Raw genomic sequence first — 22,200 nt, 5'->3', positions numbered from 1 at the left:
TCTACACGCTATAGACTTCACGCATGTTCAGAATGCTGTTGGTATATGAAGGAGGAATACATATAGTTAAGTGACCTAGTGACCTTAGAAGGTTCAAAGTGTCTGATTAGCTTCGAGGACCTCGGACCTCGTCAACGATTGTCTTAACTGTGAACTATGAATTAAAACTTTTTGCGGCCATAGCTATGGCGGGCATAATGAATATTTATCTCTAAGTTGAAATATCTGGAACCATTGGTGACATTCATATTGAATACACTGTTTACATCACCTCTACACCAACACTCACAACTACACTGCCTGACGTGCGTTTCAATAACCAAGTTATCGTCTGAAGGTAAACTTAAACCTAATGACTTGACTCACCTGTTTTATACTCAATTTTCCTATCAATAAACCTTCTCCCGATAAAATTAAGGCATTGCGTCAGATGGAGTGACCATAGAGAAGATATAACAATCATTCAACTCTGATTCAATTCTCTGATTTATCTTCTTCCATCTGAGAGAAAAACCAGATCCATGAAGACCCCATTTTATTTATAGTAGTCTTGTTGTATTTGTACCATTACATAAGGATTTTTTGTATTCTGAATCAAGTTAAAAAGTCAATCGATAATATTGAATGGAGTTTACATTACCCACACAATCTTTATCTTATAGGAGCGAAATTGTCTCTTAGATTACGCTCTATAAGATTCAGAGTCTGTAACAACGGCAAAAGGGTATAGATGTAAACTTTTTAAAATGCTTTATTGCCAAGAAAATGTTATAATCTATAGAAAAAACCTTGTAAGAACTAAAAAACAAACATAAAAATAACTAGATACAGATAAAGATACAAATAAAATTTAAATATACAATATCAAAATTATAGGTAATAGTAATTCAATTGGCAAGTGATTTTGCATTTTTTTGCATTATAAAATATTGAGCCCTTAACTAATTCTGATCGTGGAGTAGGTAGGTAAAGGTCGTGCTCCGCGTTCCTTAGTGAATAGCCGTGCAACGTTTCTGAAGCGTGCTTACGATTTAGGCAAACGGATTCAAAGATGAATAAGGAAGGACAATAACCTTTTAAGAAGTCCCTACAGTGAGCCCTGCTGTTCAGTCCGAGTAAATACCTAACAGCCCTCTTTTGTAGTTTGAATATTCGCTCAAATTGAGTCGCACTACACGTAGCCCAAAAGGTAAAGGCTTATGGGAGATGTGACTCAATAAGGGCATAATAAACTGTTAAGGAGTTGGATAAGTTCTGTTATTTGGAAACTCAACTCAGCGCAAAACAGGAGGAACTAAATCATTTAGATAAAGCGGCAAAATCTAACTCATATTTTATGGAATTATCTACCAAAAATCCTAAGAATTTTACAGATTCAACGACGTCAATGATGATGTTATTTAATCAAAAAGGCTGCAATGTAGTTTTATATTACAAGACTTTGATTTTAGAAACGTTGAGCCATAGAAAACTAAAATGGCACCATGATTTAAGGTTGATTAGATCACTAGATATGGTCCTATGAAGTGCTTTGAAATCAGGGTTGCTCCAAGAGAAACTAGGGCCGTCTGCAAATAGACAGAAGAAACAACATAAAGCCTGGTACTGAGCCTTGGGGCACCTCACATTCTATTGGCTTACAAGCTGACTTCTGTTGATAAGGTGATATACACCATGAGAGAGGCGTTCGACTGAAACCGTAGTACTGCAATTTTTCATTGAAATATCATAATTAACATAATCGAAAGCTTTAGAAAAAAATCATAACGGGGCTTTTCACTTCAAGACTCGCTTCCCATTGGATTCTCTGTGCTGATGGCTTCTTTACAAACACAGTCGATATCTTTGAACTACTAATCCTATTTTGATAGTGGAAACCTCATTATTTATTTTGAACTACTGTACTAACTTTGTATGGCTCTTTTGATGGACAAAGTATTTTAGTGTTCACGAATTGCATGGAATGGAGATACTTCTATTGGTCAAGCTACAAATGTTATTGAGCTATACTTTGGAATAATGTTGGGTTTGGATATTTTCATGGAATGTTCTCTTTGAGGTTCAATCGAAGTCTCTTTTTAACTCCCATTTTTATAATAATGATTTTTATTTTTATATAAGCAGTGTATTTGTATAAGCAAGACCATGAAATAATTCTATTCGATGATAATATCCATTCAACAACAATAGTTGATGTATGAGATTCCAATAACATCAAATATAGTTTTTGATGAATTGGTTTATGAGTTCTTTATAGTATACTATTAAACATATTAAACATATTAAACATACATATAAACATATTATTTTACGTAATTTTTGAATCATATTCACTTGAACTACATTCAGATTCTAGTTTTACATCTGCATTGATCAAATTTTTAAGTTTCCAATGCCTTTCTATGATGGTGTATAGAATCTGCAAGCTTGACTAACAGAAGCATCTCTTAGGTTATAATGTGAATACAGCTAATACTGAAAAATGAAATATCAACAACATAAATATGATCTACAATATTAATACATAGAATATAACATCCTTGTATTTAGTACAAGACTGAGTATTGCCTGAGGTACTCCAGGGTCGCCATTGAAGCCCTTAGGTTAATCCGTCCGACCTTTTAGAAACCCGCTCTCCATAATTTCCAACGTAGCCTCGGGTATATATGTTCCCGGTATGCACCAAATACATTTCTGAGAAAAAAAGAGAAAAAAAAATACCGGAATATAGTCAAGACGCGAGAATTAAATTCTGATTCGAATGATCTTCGAGTTAGGAGAAGACAAAACAAAAAGTTTAGAAAGTTGTTAATAAATTGTGATAGGAAATAAAAGGTTCACATTGATGTTAACAGTGTGGTGGAATAATGAATAAAACTAAAATAAAAGTCAAGAAATAAAGAGCCAAAAAAAAGAGTTGGAAAAAAATAAAGATTGTAAACTGGAATTTTAAAATATGTATGTAAGTAGGTCAGGATCGGAGTCAATACTATTTCCAGATTTTATCAGGTATCAGACCCAAAAAGTCCAAGTTGAACTTTCACTATCGTAACCTGAAGTAATAAGTTCTCAACTACAATAGCAATGGTTTGCATGGAAGGGTCTTTCAAATGCAAAGTATTTGTGGACGGAAAAAAATATTCAAAATTTTTTTTTTACCCACATTTGATGATGTTACCACTGGAACACTGAAGAAATCGACTTTACTTGTACCAATAACAACTAAAATATGAATCTGGAGAACATGATGATGCAGAAAGTTGAAATATTGAAAAAGTACGGGATACATTTATAAGTATTGTTGCGGATCTTAAAAACAAGTATTCTACCAGAAAAGTGGTGTACATAAATAAAATAAAACCATGGATTAATGGCGAAATAATCTCTTTCATTAGATATAAAAGCAAATTGTGGCGGAAGTACAAGCGCACGGTCAGTCAAGCTGATTTTGAAATTCACAAAAATTTTTCCCAAGATTTAAAAAAGTCTATAAAAAGCCCGAGAAGTGTATGAAGAGTCTATAGTATGCAGCGGCAGCCCTAAAAATTATACAAATACATTCGATCATCATTGTCATGAAAAGCATCCATTCCTCTAATAAAAAAAGATGATGGTATGGTTTGTCAAAATGACACTCACATTGCCGAAGTTTTGTCAGACACTTTTTCTAAGGTTTTCTCTACTGAAAATATCAAAAATAATTTACCCGACATCCCGCCCACAAGAGTAACACCAATTTTCAAGAAAGGCAATAAACTTGATTCTAATAACTACCGCCCCATTAGCCTTACACCAATCATCTGTAAGGTTATGGATTTGTAAAAGGACGTTCAACAATGACGAATCTACTTTGGTGTGTTAATGAATGGACAAAATCTTTAGACAAGAAAATCCCGACGGACATCATTTACCTAGATTTTGCGAAAGCGTTCGACCGAGTGCCAAAACGAGGATTACCGAATAAATTGGAACATCTTGGCATACGAGGTGATCTACTGGAGTGGATTGACTCATTCTTAACAAACAAAAAGTTCTGTGTGAAAGTGGGGAATTGTTTTTCAGCTGAGAAACCCGTATTAAGCGGTGTTCCGTAGGGATCAGTACTGGGTCCTCTCTTTTAAATAATATACGGAAGTGACCCCCAATTTCATATTCAATGCAACATTCTATGCGATTCGAAAATATTCGCTGATTCATCTCTTCATATAAATCTTCAAGAGGACTTGGATTCGATCTCTAAGTGGTGCTCAGACTGGATATGGCCTCTTAATGCAGATAAATGTGTAGCTCTTTACTTAGGCAAAAAAAAATCCGAGACATACATACTTCTCAAACGGTCACGCCTTAAATAAAGTGAATTCTTATAATGATATCGATGTTACAATTACTACGGATTTGAGTTGGTCTGAACAGTATTGCCAACAAAGCAAAAAGTAAGCTCTATCTCCTCCGCAAGTCTTTCGGAAGGATATCGTTACATAATTCAACTCGTTTATATAAAACTTATATTCTCCCAATTATGGAGTATTGTGGAACTGTGTGGTGTCCGGAACTAGTGCGGTATAAAGATCTTGTCGAAAAAGTTCAGCGTGGATCAACCAGACTATCCTTCGGGCGTACAAGACCTAGTTATACAGAAAGACTAAATATAATGGATTTGCCGACCTTTGAACAACGTCGTCTTCGTGGGGATATGAAAACCACCTATCGCATTTTAAATTTCAATCATGGTAACTTAAGAAACATATTTAATATGGATACTAATAATCGGCTTCGAGGACACAGATGGAAATTTAAAAAAGAAATATTCACTTGTCGGACAAGGCAACATTTTTTGTGTAATCGTATTCAAGTAATCAAGAATTGTATAAGTATGTAATAAAAAAATACAAAGTTCTTCAAAACTAAAGATAATATTGTCTATTGTACACTTGTGTTTTCAATTCAATTATTTGATAGATTTTTAATCTGAATAGAGATTTTTTGTTCTGGCCTCTTGAACCACTGACTATTCGGTAGTCGCATTTTTATATCTTTTCAAATATTCACTAGACGTTCACTTAAAAATAAACAATCCGTAGTTAACTCTTAGACATGGGCAACTTTGAAAAGAAAACATGTGTGAAAGTATATTATCCTGTACAGTTTGTACAAATTTAGCAACTCCTCAATTATCCTTTCTTGTCCATATTTTTAACATGATCCTTCTAGTAATAAATGATAAAATCATCGCTTAATGTTATTACTCATTTTATCCCTTAGCTGCCTACTTCTTTGGGTGGTTTTAAACCTCAAGGCAACATTGGAATGAATTTTGCTCAAGGAGATTTTGAAATCGAAGCTATTTAGACTTCAGACTGGATACGTAACCAGAAGGGATGGCCTACATGATAGAAACCCTATGTACAGATTGTATTTTACGACTTTTACTTAAGGATAATTTATTAGTCTCGTTGTACAAGGAAATATATTAAATAATATGAAATGATATTCCTACACTTGCTTAAAAACAACTTCGAGTTTTGTTTTTACTTAAAATGAACTATGGAAGCTTAGTTTTTAAATGAATTTTTTTATTTACAAATATTAATTGAGAACTATGATGTATTCCATGATTTATTTATTCAATATCTAACTACATCACATAATTTTTAAAAATTAGCAAAACTAAATAAAATCAAATCAATGCTCTGTTACATCTTCCTGTTAACTGCTTCTATTTACCTTGGTATACTATCAAAAGAAATGTTTTTAGAACGAATTCGCAATTCTGGAACTGCATTTGTTTGATTTGGTCCAAGCTTTTTCTTTATGTTATGCTACATGGCGAGAGACCTGTACTACTGGAGGTCCATTCAAAAGTTTTAAATCATTCATTCTTCAATCAGTCCTTCAGCCATATGTTGAACGCATATCTTGAAGTTTGAAGCATGTTTAGGTGACTAGCTGACATGAATTCCCAAGTCATAACCGAAGCCGAACTTAACTGTCTCTTGAAGATGATAACCATGAAACATTTCTTCTTTATTTAACATGATATTTACCATTCTCTATCTCCCTTTACTCGCCCTTGATTGGTCTTTTAGACGTTTGTTCACAATGGAATAAAAACAGCGTCATGGAGATGTTTCCATCGAATGTTTGGCAATGTTTCACAGAAATAAAGCGCCGATGGGTCCATCACAACAAAAAAACAATCAAAACAATGGACTGAATAGGGAGAACCGGATCCAAAGAAGGCCGAGATCTTTCCTTCTGTAGGCAATGCATGGCGTCGATTTTTTGGGATGCGCGTGAGAGAATACTTCGGCTACCGGTAAATCATCGGTAACAGAAGCGTCCAAGTGAGTGAATCTTTACACCATTTTACTTGTATATGAAATGAAAAGTTTTGATTATCGCAAAAATAAAAACGGGTTCATTGATGCCTGGAAACGTATCCACTAACACATCCAGTCACAAATTAGTCCAGTCATTTAAGGTAGTTCACCTAGGAAAATCGAGATACTCAGCTTTAAGGTCGTTTAATCTTGTTCATTTGACATCGAAAAGCTCCTCTCAAAACTTACATATCAGAAGTCAAAAAAATCGATTTTTTGCATATTTTTTGCAAATAACTCATTTCCTATGGGTTTTACGCTATTTGTATTTATTATCAATATTGTAGAACATTAAATTCTCTATAACTTTTGTTTCAAAAATTTTTCAATCAGTTGAATGATAACTATGTAAATTTGGAAAAAATTCTGTTAGAATACAATGTGAAAGTCAGAATTTTAGATCGCGAAAAGTATTGGAGAGTGCCGCAGCTTAAGACCTAGATGAAAAAAAAACAGAAATTGTAAAAATAAAGAAAGAGGAGAATCATGAGTGCACAGCTTTTGAAGAAGTTGTTCATCAATTTCTAGGGAATAATAAAAATCCAAACTACATTGAGAAGATCGCTTAAAATATGATGAAATTCGTAAAAATTCTCTTTTCACATTTCCATTTGCACTATTGTTCGGAAAATCTTGGGGATGTGAGTGGATAGAAAAGGGAAAATGTTAGGACAGGAAAAAATGATACCAATAGCGTGGGGCACAAAAATGATGAAATTATGTTGAAGATTAACAAGTGACTTTTCTCCAATTTAATGTGGCACAGAAATAACCAAAAGAACAGAGAAGAAGAAGCATGAAGAATAAATAAATCTTTATAAAAGTTTCTTTATGAATATTTCGAATATCTCTGTATTTTTTTTTTCACAAAGCAAGCTCATAAATGAGTTGTTTGTAAAGATTTCAAAATTTAAAAAATGCAAGCCCATGCAATTTTTTGCAATTTTCGTTTTCTCATATGTTCAACTTTTTCTATGAGAACTGTATGTGTCCACCAGTACATCCAATGGCAAATTTCACGTTAACGGTAGCAGTAATTTCACGAATTTTGGTTATTGTCACCTTTTTTTTTGTTATACATTGTCAAAACAACTTGGCAATAAAGAAAATCATTTTTATACTTTGCTCACTTTCAAGCATTATCCTTGATATTATTATAAATCAATTTTGTGATGAAATAAGATTCAGAAATCCGTGTTTTGTACAAAACGGCTCAAAATAGAACTTCAGATTTATTCAAACCCCGCAAAATATTTTTTTTCTTGGCCCACGTTACTGACTATCGTAACAACTAAATTTTTTACTTCTTGATACCAAAAATACAGAATATGTCCACCAATATACATTCAGCGACAAATTTTACGTTAACGATGGCAGTAATTTCACGAATTATAGTTATTTTGAGTTTTCTTTGTTATACATTGTCAAAACAACTTGCCAATCAAGAAAATCATTTTTAAACTTTGCTCACTTTCAAGCATTATCCTTAATATTATACTAAATCAATTTTGTAATAAAATTAGTTTGAAAAATCCGTGTTTTGTACAGAACGGGTCAAAAGCGAAATTCAGATTCATTCTAAACGCACAAAATATTTTTTTTCTTGAATCACGTTACTGACTATCGTAACAACTACATTTTTCATTCATTGATACCAAAAAGACTATAAATTGGGCTTACAGAAATAGAAAAAATATTGACGATAATATTTCAACACTATTTTGTAAATAGGTCGTTTTTATATTTAAAATATTTAAATACTCAGAATAAAGTTGAATACGAATTTGAAATAATCACATCTGACATTCACCCTTTGAAATAAATTCTTACCCCACGCTCGATATAGTACAGAGTTTCGCCAACCAACGCAAAAAAGTCATATAATCTCGAGTCCCAAGGCCCCGGGCCCATAGCGAACAGAACAAGAGAGAAAGACGGAATAATTTTAACATTATACAAACAACGTGGCAGCCCGAGGCAGTGGGCGAGCTGCCCGTGGGCACATTGGGCGCGATGTAAAATATTTTACCCTCAGGCTGTCTTTGTGTATTGCGTCGGTTTAGTTGCCCTAAGGACAATTTCACGAATTCCACATTGGTTGTCTCTCTACTTCTCTTCCATTCGTTTCTGGATTTTAGACATTGTGGAAGAGACCGTTTATAAAATCGGACGCCGATAGAGATGGTACAACTAAAATACCGTTCCAGATAATGAGAATCAATTAACAAGAATTACTCAATTCGTGCTCAAAAATTTCGCATTCCTAAGTTAAGTTTAAAACGTCATTTCTTTCTATGAATTTTGTTGTTTGTTGAAAGATATGAATCTGATTTGAATAACCGCAAATTATTTTGGTTTAAAGGACTAATACAATGATACTAAAAATATTTGAAAACGTGTATGGCTGTTTATTTGGGATTCATTCCACATAATTTTTTCTCTATGCATTTCTATCTTTCGATTCCTAATTCATTCCTTCCCTAAAAACATATATCAGTGGACTATTAAATTGAAATTTATTTAATTTTACCATCATCCAGTTATCTAGAGGTGATAATAAATTATATTCAATTGGTATGATACTTTTTGGTTTGTTTTTGTAAATTTTGAAAAGTTTTCTATGATAGTTCCTGAAATGTTTTCTTTCATTTTCATTATAAATATAATTTTATGTTTTTATATCAAATTGGTTTTAGGTCCCATTTGATTTGAAATGAGTTTTTTTAAGAAAACAGATGAAAATTTGATTTGTCTTCTAAAAAAAAATTAATTTTAAATCAAAGCAGACCTGAAATTAAGACATAAACATATCAAAAGGTCTTAAAAATGTAGAAATTGAAGAAATTAATACCATTTTCTTATAGTATAATGAAGCTTCACATATTTTCCTCAATAAATAAGAAAATGTAGAAGACAGAATGTTATGTTACGTTAAGTTGATTATTCAAAAATAAACCAGACAATTTTTACAAATCTCTAAGCTGAGATACAGACTCAAAATAATTGGTCAATACACAAAAAAATAACAAAAACTCATCAAAATAGAAAAAAACGAACTATAAATGGAGTAAACAAGTAGAACAGAAAGAAAAAAAAATGCTTTAATGCCGAAAAATTGTTACAATTTGTAGACAAAAGCTAGTTAAAACATAAAAATAACTAAATAAAGATTCAATTAAAATAAAATTTCAATATACAGAAGTAAACCACAATGAATAACAAAATTATAGTTAATAGTAATAAGTAATACTCAGTTTATGTTTCTAAATGTTCTTGATTTTAGGTCTCTTCTGTTTTTTTAATAATTTTTGAAAAATAGTAAAAACCTAATTTTGAACAGAAGATACCTAAAATCAAGAATATTTAGAAACATAAATATATCAAAAGGTCTAAAAAATAAAAAATTAAGGTAATAATTAGTATATAAGTCAAAATTAAACCAGTATGCAGCATGCTCGGAATTAAATAATATTATTAGAATAGAAGTACTTTACAGAGTAAAAGGCACTTTCCAGTAAATATACCCTCAAATGATTAGGGAATGTGGGAAAAGATGATATCGATTTGATTTCAATTGGCAAGTGATTGTGCATTTTTTGCACTGTAAAATATTGAGCCCTCAACTAATTCTGAACGTGGTGTAGGTAGGTAAAGCAACGATTTTCTGTAATTGGAGAATCGTGCACACGAATTAGGCAAACGGATTCAAAGATGAATAAGGAAGAAACAGTCAGAATTTTCAATCTTTCATTGAAGTACCTGAAATATCTAACAACTCTTTTTTGTGATTTGAAGATTCGCCCAAATTGAGTCAGACCACACGTACCCCAGAAGGGAAGGGCATATCGGAGATAATAAGGGCATAATAGGAACAGGAGGAACTTAATTTCTTAGATAAGGCGTAGATGACGTCTAAAACAAAATCCTTGAAATGTGAAATCTGAAATTCTAGTAATGTGAGAGATTTTTAAGGTTAGAGCATCATTTTATTCAAATAACCATTTTAAATTGTTATTCATGCTTATTTCCATTATCTATTAACATGTTTCCGAAAATGGACAAGTTCATGTATGGAAAATTGAAAAATAGATGTCTAAGCTCAATTTCTTTAAAAAACAAAGACATCAAAAATTTAAACGCTTCTTGGTAGCGCAGAAATAGTGACATCCATCGAAAAAAGATCATCCAGCTTCTCGACAACAACGATTTAATAAAAAGTTTTAAAAGGACGAAGTCCTTTGATTTTGAATCTATACACGTTAAGTTCAGAAGAATATCATACTAGTGAGTAGTTTTTAGTTATTCATGTCGAATGTATTAATATATTAATGTAGACGTATATACAGTGTCTGCCGTGAAACGTGGATAATGAACAGCAAATAAAAAAGGCTTAAATTTGTCAATATCAATCTATCGTGCTGAACTTATAGAACTATTTGCACCTATGGATAATTGAGACCGGCTTATCAATGATTGCAATGTATATCTTGTTTTTAAAGGCTGCTTGACATGTACTACGGTTTCAGGGGAACACTTCTCGCATGGTATAAGTCATAGCTTCCCAACAGAAGTCAGCTTGTTAGGATTGATACAACGATGTCTTCTTGCAAGCCAATAGAATGTGGAGTGCCCCAAAGCTCAGTACAAGGCCTGTTTATAAACGACATCACCTATATAGACATCAGTGGTGAAAAATGTTTATTTGTAGACGACACTAGTATCTCTTGGAGCAATCCTGATCTCACGTCACTTGATAGGACCATATCCAGTGACCTAATCACCCTTAAATCATGGTGCAATTCTAATTTTCTCTGTTTCAACGTTTCTTAAACTAAATTTTTATCATATATAAATACATTGGTGTCTTGTTGTGGTCAATTATGTTCCTCCTGTTTTGCGCTGAGATCAGTTTCCAAAGAACTGAATTTTTGTATGTTTCTAATCTAATTCTACAGCTAATCTCATATTTCCTGTTGTGGTATCTAGCCAGGGTCTGGTTTACCATCGTTTGGGTGCACTTTTCTGTCCATCAGACTCCAAAAGCAAGGTAACAGCAGATATAATTAAGCTCAGTGATGCCTTGTTTACTTCATCTAGTTTTGTTATTTTCGTTTCCAAACCACCCACAAAATATTGAATGAAATTTGATATTAAGAAATTGCAAGAGACTCGGATAATGTCAATCGACGTTGCAGGTTGTTTTGCATCAGGTCAAGTGACCTTTAGCTTTCTGTTTCCATGTTTTAACCGCTTTAAAAATACTAAATGAAATTTCTTGTAAGTTGTCTTGCACTGTATCAAATTAGGTGAAGTAAACAAGAAAAACAGTAATCAGAAGCTGCTACCTTGCTTTTGAAGCCTGATGGACGGGTTGGTTATTAAGTAACTAGATTTTTCACAAAATTGCAGCTTGCGCGTAATACAAATGGCGCCAAACAGATAATGTTGCATGCGCGAGGTCTTGCATGAAACAGTCAGCTGAGCTTCATCTGCGCATGGTTTTGATCAAGGAATATTGCGTCTTGCATTGCATCGCAAGTTGTATTGCATCATGTCAAGTATTCTTCGTAAAATATCAACTTGCTAATGAAATTCCAGTTGGGGTTGACGATGAATTAAAATATAAATACAAATCGGTATAAGTGTGCTCCAAAATCGGACGAAAATAACCTTCCATCTCTAACATTTGTTTCACTATTTCTTTCTCTGTTACTCCACATGTGATTGTGCCTAGGGGTAATCCTTGTCGTGTCATCGCCAATAGTATTGAAAATGATGAGGGTGATTTCATCTAGCGAGACAAATTCTTTTCTCACCTTCTTTTAAGCAAGATGAAAATATGTTATGTGGATTAAAGAAAGATTAAAAATCGATTCGAATATAAAACGTATTGATTTAATCAGTTTTATTCGGTTTGATTTGGTTCAATTCTTATGAATCATTGTTGAGTGATTAGTAAATCCATTATTGGTAAACAATTATTCAACTTTCAGATAGATTTAATTGGTAGTCGGCTTCATAAGCGTTGAACCTTTTTAACCATTTGCTTTAATTAAATGATATGAAGTTTTCATTTGATCATATCAATCTGTTTACCAAAAGGGTTTCAGATGCACCCACAGGAGTCCATGGTAGACTCGACGTAGGGTTTCTATTGTTAGATCTTAACCTCACAAATTTTACAAACTTGTAAAAAACCATTTTTTCTTAACAATGACTACGAGGAACAAATTTGAAGATTTCTATCTGGCTTTCATTTTTGATCCCATAAAATTGTGGTAAGTTAGGTTATGGTATTTGTTCCTTAACACATCGATAATCATCAAATTATAAATATTATACTATTATTATTGTTCAAATTTCTTCAATTGCTGACTTATTAGTCCTCTTTTATATGGTTTTGTTGATAAATTAGTTTGATTTTAAGTTTTTGTCGATTAAAATTTCGTTTAAAAGCAAATGATCTTGTCGTTTCGAACTACTTTGGTCTTTATCAAAATGTGACTAGACACTGACAATTTGCGTATATCATGAATATCATAAAAAAGTTGAATCAAAATAAATATCTATTTAACAATTCATGTCATCCCATGTTACAAAAAAGATCAATGGAAAAAAAATTGGCTGATAGATCTCTCCAACTAGCAGATCCTGAATTCAGAAGCTTAGCTAACAAGAAAGCAAAAACTGCATTGAAAGAAAATAATTATCCCGAAAAAATTGAACATATTCAAGAAAAGGATAGCCTACCAGGAAAGAACTAGAGGACACCATTAAAACAATGAACACCCACAAGTCCCCATGTGCAGATTTCATATCGACAGAACTTAAGTACGGAAGCAAACAACTTTAGGCAAGGATCCATGCACTCATCAGGAAAATATGGAAAGAAGAGTCCATGCCAGAAGACTGGAGCACATCACTCATCTGCGTTATCTACAAAAATGGTTCAGAACAAAAGTGCGGAGGTGTACACAGAGCTAGTAATTAGAGACTACCAATGTGGTTTCAGAAGAGGACGAGCAAATACAGACCATATATTCACCATTCACTGTATATTTGAGAAGTGCTAGGAATACAACATAAAAGTGCATCAACTCTTCATAGACTGGGTGCCTTACGGCAGCGTAAAAAATGAAACGGTGAGTATACTTGGGGTACCAAATAAGCTAACATCACTGGTGGCCATGATCCTATTCAACACCAACTGCAAGGTGAAGGTAGCTGTCACAACATTAAACATCAAAATCAAAGTCAGAAGAGGTCTGAAGCAAGGAGATGCTCTTTCTTGTATTTTGATCAGCCAGACGTTGGAAAGAATGTTGAACTCCTAAGTAAAAGAGAACTAGAGCTTAGAGAGGACTTCCAGACATTCAACGAAAAATCCAATCGAGCAGGGCTCAGTGTGGTACTGTAGAGAGTGGAATCTGGTAGCAAGGTGTATTACAGTGGCGAGAAGATGCTAAAGTCCCGAAAAAAGGAATGAAGCAGTGGTAAGGCCAGTTGTCATGTATGCTTCTAAAACCTGGGCAATGACTGCTGTAGATGAACTGAGACTAAATTCGTGGGATAGGCATCTATGGCCTTGCTAACACTGAGATACAGTCTGGTAGCAGAGATCAAATGCCGCAGAGTACCAGGACGACCACCCATAAGATTGCAGGATGACGTAGAACAGGACCTTGAAAACTAGACGTCCGAAACTGGCAGAGAAACGTATAACATCGAAAAGAATGAAGGATAGTTGTCCGAGAGGTTAAGGTGCTTCAAAGACCGTAGCGTCAATTGGTAAAAACGAAATTTCAATTGAAAGAGAAATAAAATCCCGACAATTCATCAAAAAAACTATATAATGTTGATATATATTCTTCGAGTGAATAAATAACTGAATATTTATTCACATAACATCTTTTGTTAGATAACCTATTCGCCCAATTTTAAATTATATCAAAGTAGAACAGAGTTATTTCAACATATTCTCATAAATTCTCTTCGAAAACGAGAAAAAAATACATAAATAATTATTTGATGTAATATTAAGAAAAAAAATTATCTATTTCTGTACCTTACATCGCTATGCCATCTACAGTGTTAGTATTATATTACAATAGATATTACAGATTTCTGCTTTAAGGTGCGGTAATACTACAGATTCCTTTAGTAATCTTTGACCAACGTCTTAGGCATAGAGGGTAGAGGAGCTCCGTCAAGCTAGCAGCCAAATATTCGGAAACATTAAAAAATATAAATAAATTGAAAGGATTTCAATCCTCGTTCTTAAAATCCAAACCCCGAATTTTCTTGTTGAATCGATAAAAAGATATTAGTTAAAACCGTTGTTGTAAATTCAGATTAGGAAATATTTTTTACTTCCGACCCAAAATGTCCTCTGTAAAAACTAAAAATACCTATCAAATGCTCCTAATTCTCTCGTTTCAAAAATATTTTTAGCTTTTAGATATTTACTCGGACTAAACAGCAGGGCGCACTCCAAGGGCACGTCCCCAATTTCAGAAAGGTCGTTGCACTCAAGGACGCGGAGCACGACCTTTACATACCTACTCCACGTTCAGAATTAGTTAAGTGCTCAATATTTTACAATGCAAAAAAATGCACAATCACTTGCTAATAGAAATCAAATCGATATCATCTTTTTCCGCGTTCCGCAATAATTTGAGAGCATATTTACTGGAAAGTGCCTTCTACACTGGAAACGACTTCTGTCCTCAAATTGTAACAGTTTCTTGACAATAAAGCATTTCTCTCTCTCTCTCTCTCTTAATAAAAATAGAATAATATATGGTTTATGGCTCTTGAATAAAAAGACTGACGAAACTACAAAGTTAGGTAAAACTTTAAGAAACAAAAAATACAGTGAGAGACGAAAATAACAAAGATTTATGCCGTCTACAAAGGCATCCCATTGTGAAAATGTGTCACAAATCACTTGGATCGTTCTATTTACTGATTAAGTAAAGTAATTACACTAATAAATGGATCTCTCAAAAGTCACATGCACTCAATGTTTAATCAACTTTTTATCACAGAAATCTTTTTTTTTTCTTTAACTTCAGATATTAGTTTGACATGCTATACTTTGCATCTATCGACGCCGATGACTTTTGAGAGATCTATTTATTACTGTAATTAGATGGAAGACTTTAGACAAAAAGGAAAATATTTTTGAAATTTTTGAAACGAGAAAATTGGGAGCAATTGATAGGAATTTTTAGTTTTTCCAGGGGACACTTTGGACTGGAAATAAAAAATATTTTCTAATCTGAATTTGCAACCACGGTTTTAATTAATATCTTTTTATCGAATCAACGAGAAAATTCGGGGTTTGGATTTTTCAGAACGAGCATTGAAAATCCTTTCGATTCATATATTTCAATTAATTTTTCCGAACACTTGGCTGCTAGCTTGATGGAGGATTAGTTGAAAAAGTGTACAGCTGTAAACAGCAAATTATAATAAGAAGACTCGTCAAAATAGCGCTATTGTAGCAAATTGAAATGATATGAATTTAGCAGTTTGTGGCGCTCTTTTTAAAATTCCTCCACTTACGACTATAGCGCCACAGTCAATATTTTTCATCTCTTGTGAAGTTAATAATAACAAAATATAAAAAAGAGCTTTTGAGCATTCTTTTCTACGTATGCACCCGAGCATTACCAAGAAACTACGTCATTTGTGTTTAGCGAAGTTTGAAATGACAAATTCTCTTAAGTAAGAGCTAAAAAAATCAGTTTACCATCAAATATAAATCTCGTAAGATCTCTTAAGCTTATCGTAATATTTCCATTTAAAGATACGATAAAATATGAGTGGCTAAATTATCATGTAGTAACTACGAAAATACATTAGGAAGTGTGAGAGTATGTTACAACTTCCATGGATACTAATTGCCAAAAATATACGATTTGTAATGACTAATATGCTGAGAATATGGAGGCAGCGCACTGATCAAATCAATGGTCACTACTTTTGTGGCAACAAAATTCATTACCCAGATTTAGTTTCAACAACTGTTCCAGTAAACGACATTTTCCTTTGCCTTCTAGGATGTAGTGAATTCTTTTTCGAATCAGTTTTTATTGAACCTCATCTCTTTAATTTGGAGTTTAATGACTTAGTCGGAGACATAAATCTGCCTAAACTTGCAGGGTATTTCAAAAAAAGGCGATCCTGTCCCTAGGATATATAGAAAACTGAAAAATATTTGGGATTTGCTCAGTAAAAAACACATACACGATTTTGCCGTAGCTACTGCCACATTCTATCTTTCTTTTTTTCTTTTTAACCAGAGACGAGATCAACTTTTTTTGAAACCCCCTGAATATTAGCTTCATAGCTAAAGCATTGATATTTTCTCAAGAAGGATGTTATATAACTGATCAAAGAAAGCGTTAATTAATAGTTACTGGCTTTTTCACAAAACAAAACGGATTTTGTTAGTGCAATGATGTAAAGTATTTATTTGTCTGCGTTCCTTCTGAGTGACGTTTTTACATTAACAGTACTACAAAAAATTTAAAAGCCGGCCCTCCTTCATAATGGATATTAATGTCCATCTCTACCTTTGGCTTTTTCTGCTCACAGAAAACTACGGTTTTGTCTTATAATTGGATACATCAACTTCATAAAAGTCATTTTGAATTTTTCATTTTATTATCTGCATATTACATTATCACCTCACCTCATATACCTTGGAACACGTTCCATGGTTTAGGAGGTCAGGTTTTTCATTTTTTTTTGCAAAGATCGTCATGCCTCGAAGCAAGATTGGTAAGAAGAGAGCTCCAATAAATCCTGTTGTCTTAAAAGAGGTTTTGGAGGCTGTATGAAATGAAGATCCAGCATAAAAAATGAGCTTCAAAGAGACTTCCAAATTGTGTAAAGCTAGCCTCGCCACATTCTTTAGAAAATCAAAAAAATTCAAAGATAAATGAGGAAATTATAAATATGCGGTAAATTTTGCCGTTAAGCAGGTGTTTACTGGACAGGAGGAACATTTCTTAGCAAAATATACGTATATTGAAAAAATTGCTTTGATGGCGTAAGAAATTTACTGTGGCCAATAAAAAAAAAATATCGAGGTACATGGGATCCAGAACAAATTTTAAAAGGCATCAAAACACTCTATCAATTCGAAAACCCGAAGTTTTAATACAGTTATTGTACAAAAATGAAAGATGTTCACAACCGATTTGAAACAATTCCTCCGAATAGAAAATTTGGATGAGACGGGTGTAAGCACTGTTCAATCGCTGTCATCATAGTTGCACCAAGAGGAATTAAACAACTAAAAAGTGCAAAATCAACCGAGAGGGGAGCCCTTATGACTATGATAGCAGCAGTTAATGCTACTGAAAACTATATTCCGCCAATGCTAATATTCCCCAGAGTTTTTTTAAAAACAGAATGCTATTTAACGTACCTCCTGGACTAGCTCCCACTGGCTGGTCAAATGAACAGCTACTCTTAAAATGCATTGAGTATTTTATCAAGTCTGTGAAATGTTCAAAGGACAAATTCGTTATATTATTCTTGGATTCATATATATATTTGACCATTGAAGCAGTCGAAAAAGCTTCGGATGCTGGAATCATCATGATGGTAATGAAGGAAAAACGTTTGAAATTTACTCAGTAGCAGAGGTACTGGAAACTGCTTTTCCTCGAGCTTTCATGTCCAGCAATATTTTAAGTGATTATAGAACTTCTGGAATATATCCTCCTGGACAGCAAAATATTTTTAGATGAAGATTTTATGGATAGCGATTTGGAAAATAACGTACCACAGCCCAGCCCAGATAAACAGACTCTATCTTTAACCTCAAATAAAGAAGAAACACTAAAACCTTTGATTCTAAATGCAGAAACCCTCGAAAAAAGATTTTAGCCAAAAGAAGTATAGCCGTTTCCAAAAGCACTAGCCATAAAAAATACAAAGAAAGAGAGAAAGACTGGAAAAACAATGATAGCAACCGACACTCCAGAGAGGGATGAAATCAGAAGAAAAATAAAATCGGTAAAAACTCCAAAAGTTTTGCCATCAAAAGAAATGAAACCAAAAGTGTAGATGAAGTGTGCAGAAATTGCAGAAATTCAATGACTGCTGATAAAGGTGGTGAAATTTTACAATTTGTTCTTAAGTTCTTTTAAATCTGTTATTTTGTTATTTTTTACTGTCCGTTTCAAGGTACAAAAGGGACATGTGGTTATGTAAGCAATACAAAGTTTATGTTATCCACTCTTGATGCATATCTCTTTTTAAAATTTAATTAGTGAATTAGATGCCTGAATGAATACAAATTAAAATGACCCATTGCAATAGTTAATTCAATTTTTTCCGTGTGAAAATATAAAAAAAATGTTTCAAGGTACAGTTTCTCCTACTATTGTTAGATGAAAATCTAAAGAAGTAGCCACTGGTTATGTTGAAGACAGTATTAGCAATAAGAATGTTTCAAACATCATTGGAAGTGCATATGAACTGACTCCCGAAATTGCATCAGTATTAATTTGAACAATATTTCTTCTGGCTTGAAAAATAGTAGAAATATTCCAAACGATACAGACTGTAATTTCCATATTCATTTGAAAAATTAAGGTACCTAATTGAATGTTTGGAGAAAGCTTTTGTATGATTGATGTCAGAATCTTCTTTTAAAAATTTTCATTCAGAATAGATTTTATGTTTTTCGGGTTGTTGATATTACTACGGAAAATTTACAGTAGGCACAGTTTTTAAAGCTGGATTCACACGAACTGCGACGTATTTTAACCAAAATAATTAACCAATAAAACAAATTTTATCCCTAGTTTATGTACGCACTTGTTTGCCCTAAATTAATTGATTGTGTATTGTCAATATAAACACTACTTATTGAATAATACTTCATTGTATAATGGTTTTAATTCTGCTTCAATGAATTTTAGTTAGACCAGAAAGAACCATGACGAATATCATATTCACGCTTACTTTCTCTAAATCCATTAATACAGGCTGCACAATAGTTGACAAAAAAAGGTATTTCGACAATAAATTGAGAAAGACCCGATTTTTCACGTGTAGTTATTGCAATATAAAACATATAAATCACCTATGCCACGCACTATTTACCAATGATTATAATAATTAGGTCAGATATTGATATAGGTTGTCCTTTACACATTTTATGTTTGTTTCATTATAAATTAAAGAATTTTTGGACAATTCGTCAAAATTATTTAAAATCTTCAAAGCCTAATAGCAGACCATCTACCGGACTGAATTGTAAATCTGCTTAGCTACATTTCAATACTATTTGATCTAGCTCTAATTTGTATTCTAGATTCACTTTCCAGAAAATCTATTTTGTTATGATTTATTTCATATTAAATAAAAAATACAGACGATATTATGTAGATAATTTAGAGTCATAATAAAATTAATTAATCCATTAAAATATTTGAGAACTCGTATGTAAATTGCATCTTCATAATTTTAAACCTCATATATTATTAATTTTGGTTAAGTTAGGTTATGTTAAATATTCATAATTTAGGTTAGGTTAGGTTAAATATTAATAATTTTGGTACAATAATTAATTGTGATAATATAACAGAGGGTGCCATATAAGTAATATCGGTTTTCAAAATTAAAAATTTCTATATTATGTAGTGGGATAAATATAAATTTGTGTATTAAAATATTTTCAGTATTCGTATGTAAAGACTAGGTTAAATAATCATAATTTTGATTAGGTTAGGTTAGGTTAGGTTAAATAATCATAATTTTGGTTAGGTTAGGTTAGGTTAAATAATCATAATTTTGGTTAGGTTAAGTTAGGTTAAGTTAGGTTAAATAATCATAATTTTGGTTAGGTTAAGTTAGGTTAAATAATCATAATTTTGGTTAGGTTAGTTTAGGTTAAATAATCATAATTTTGGTTAGGTTAAGTTAGGTTAAATAATCATAATTTTGGTTAGGTTAAGTTAGGTTAAGTTAGGTTGAATAATCATAATTTTGGTTAGGTTAGGTTAGGTTAAATATTCATAGACAAGAAAGGAGGTGTGGCTATAGCCATACTGAACAAAAATCTAGAAATCGCTCCGAAGCGATAGTTGTGTGCTAATCGAAACCAAGGGCACCACCATTACGGCCGCGTATATCTCTCCGTATATAAACGCTATGGAATATCAAAAGTCCATTGATACAACATTCGAAATGGCTACCAGAAACAATGAAATATCTATCCCCATGTCGCGGATTTCGCGACATAGGAATATCCCATATCTAATATAAAAGGACAAAAAACAACGACCAGCATACTTTTGAAAGAGGTAACTCTAGAACGCACATCGATGTTACACACTGCCACACCAGTAACTATAATAAGATCAGAAACTGGTGCGTGGAATATGTCAATCCGTACACACACCATGGATATATACAATATCAGATAAAAACGAAGGAAGTAATAAAGCCCCAAGAGAAAAAGGACCTACATGGACATTGACAAGTACGTGAAACTACTAAACAAGGGCAATGGAACGTACGAGGGAATACTGAAGGTATATAAAGATGCCTCCAATAAAGACGATAATAATACCTCGACGATACCATTCTGGTGGAACCCAGGAATAGAAATGTCAGAAATAAATACAATAGATTGCGACGTAGATACACCCGCGAAAAACAACAACAATTAAAATAGAATGGGAAGACGGTATGAAGGAACAAAACAGAATCATTAGAAGACTAATATTGCAGGTTGAAAAGAGTTGTTGGGAAGACCTCATAGTAGACTTAGAAAACCACATATGGGGTCAAGGTTACAGGATAGTAACGGTTAAGTTGGCAAATGAGACACAAGGCCAACTAAGTCGGAAGAGGCGGAAAAAGATCCTTCACACATTGTTCCTTACAATGAGGAGGACAATGGCGACCAATGAGTTTTACCAGCGAAGAGCTCGAAGCAACCCTAAGAGACGTACTACTGCCTAAAGGGGTCTACCATAGCATACGCGGAAGACCTCATATAATATATTGAGGGAAATAAGGAAAATGAGGTCAGAAACAGAGCAGAGAGCTCTGTAGCTCTGGCGGTCCGTTGGATTACATCAAACGGACTCAAAATTGCTCCGCAAAAAAACGGAGATACTAGTAGTAAAAGGACCCTGGAAAACAAACGGTCCTTTCAAGATGGTCGTGGAAAGACAAGGAGTCGTGGCCAAGACAATAATAAAGTAGCTAGGCGTTATCATAACCAAAAACTTCAGTTTTTTGGAACATATAAAGTACACGGTCGAAAAAGCCAACAAAAAGATATTTCAACTACGGAGGCTGACGCCGAATGTAGGGGGACCTTGCTATTGCAAGCAAAGGGTTCTGTGTTAGGTGACGCACAATGTTCTCCTGTATGCGGCGCCAGTCTGGCGCGATGCCATGAAGGTACAATCTTATAAGGAAAGATTAACAGCAACGCAAAGGAAAGGCTTTTTAATGGTTGCCGCTGCCTTCAGGACCGTATCGGCCGAGGCAGTCCTGGTTATAACAGGATTTCCACCGAATGATCTCATGATAGCTGAGAGATGTTTCCTGTATAAAAGAGGAGGCAGGCTAGTCGGCAATAGACGTATGGCAAGAGAGAGGATATACAAAAAGTGGCAGGAGAGGTGGGATGGACTGGAGACGAAGGCCTAGTAGACGAAAACTCTAATAAGTGACACAAGAAGCTGGGTCATGTGCAAACATAGAACCACTTCTTACTACGTCACATAGATTCTCACGGGACATGGCTCGTTCGGTACCTTTACCAAAAGGATCCGTT

The sequence above is a fragment of the Diorhabda sublineata genome, chromosome 10 (genome assembly GCF_026230105.1).
Source record: "Diorhabda sublineata isolate icDioSubl1.1 chromosome 10, icDioSubl1.1, whole genome shotgun sequence".
Classification (NCBI taxonomy): Eukaryota; Metazoa; Arthropoda; class Insecta; order Coleoptera; family Chrysomelidae; genus Diorhabda; species Diorhabda sublineata.
This window is presented reverse-complemented; position numbering follows the sequence as displayed.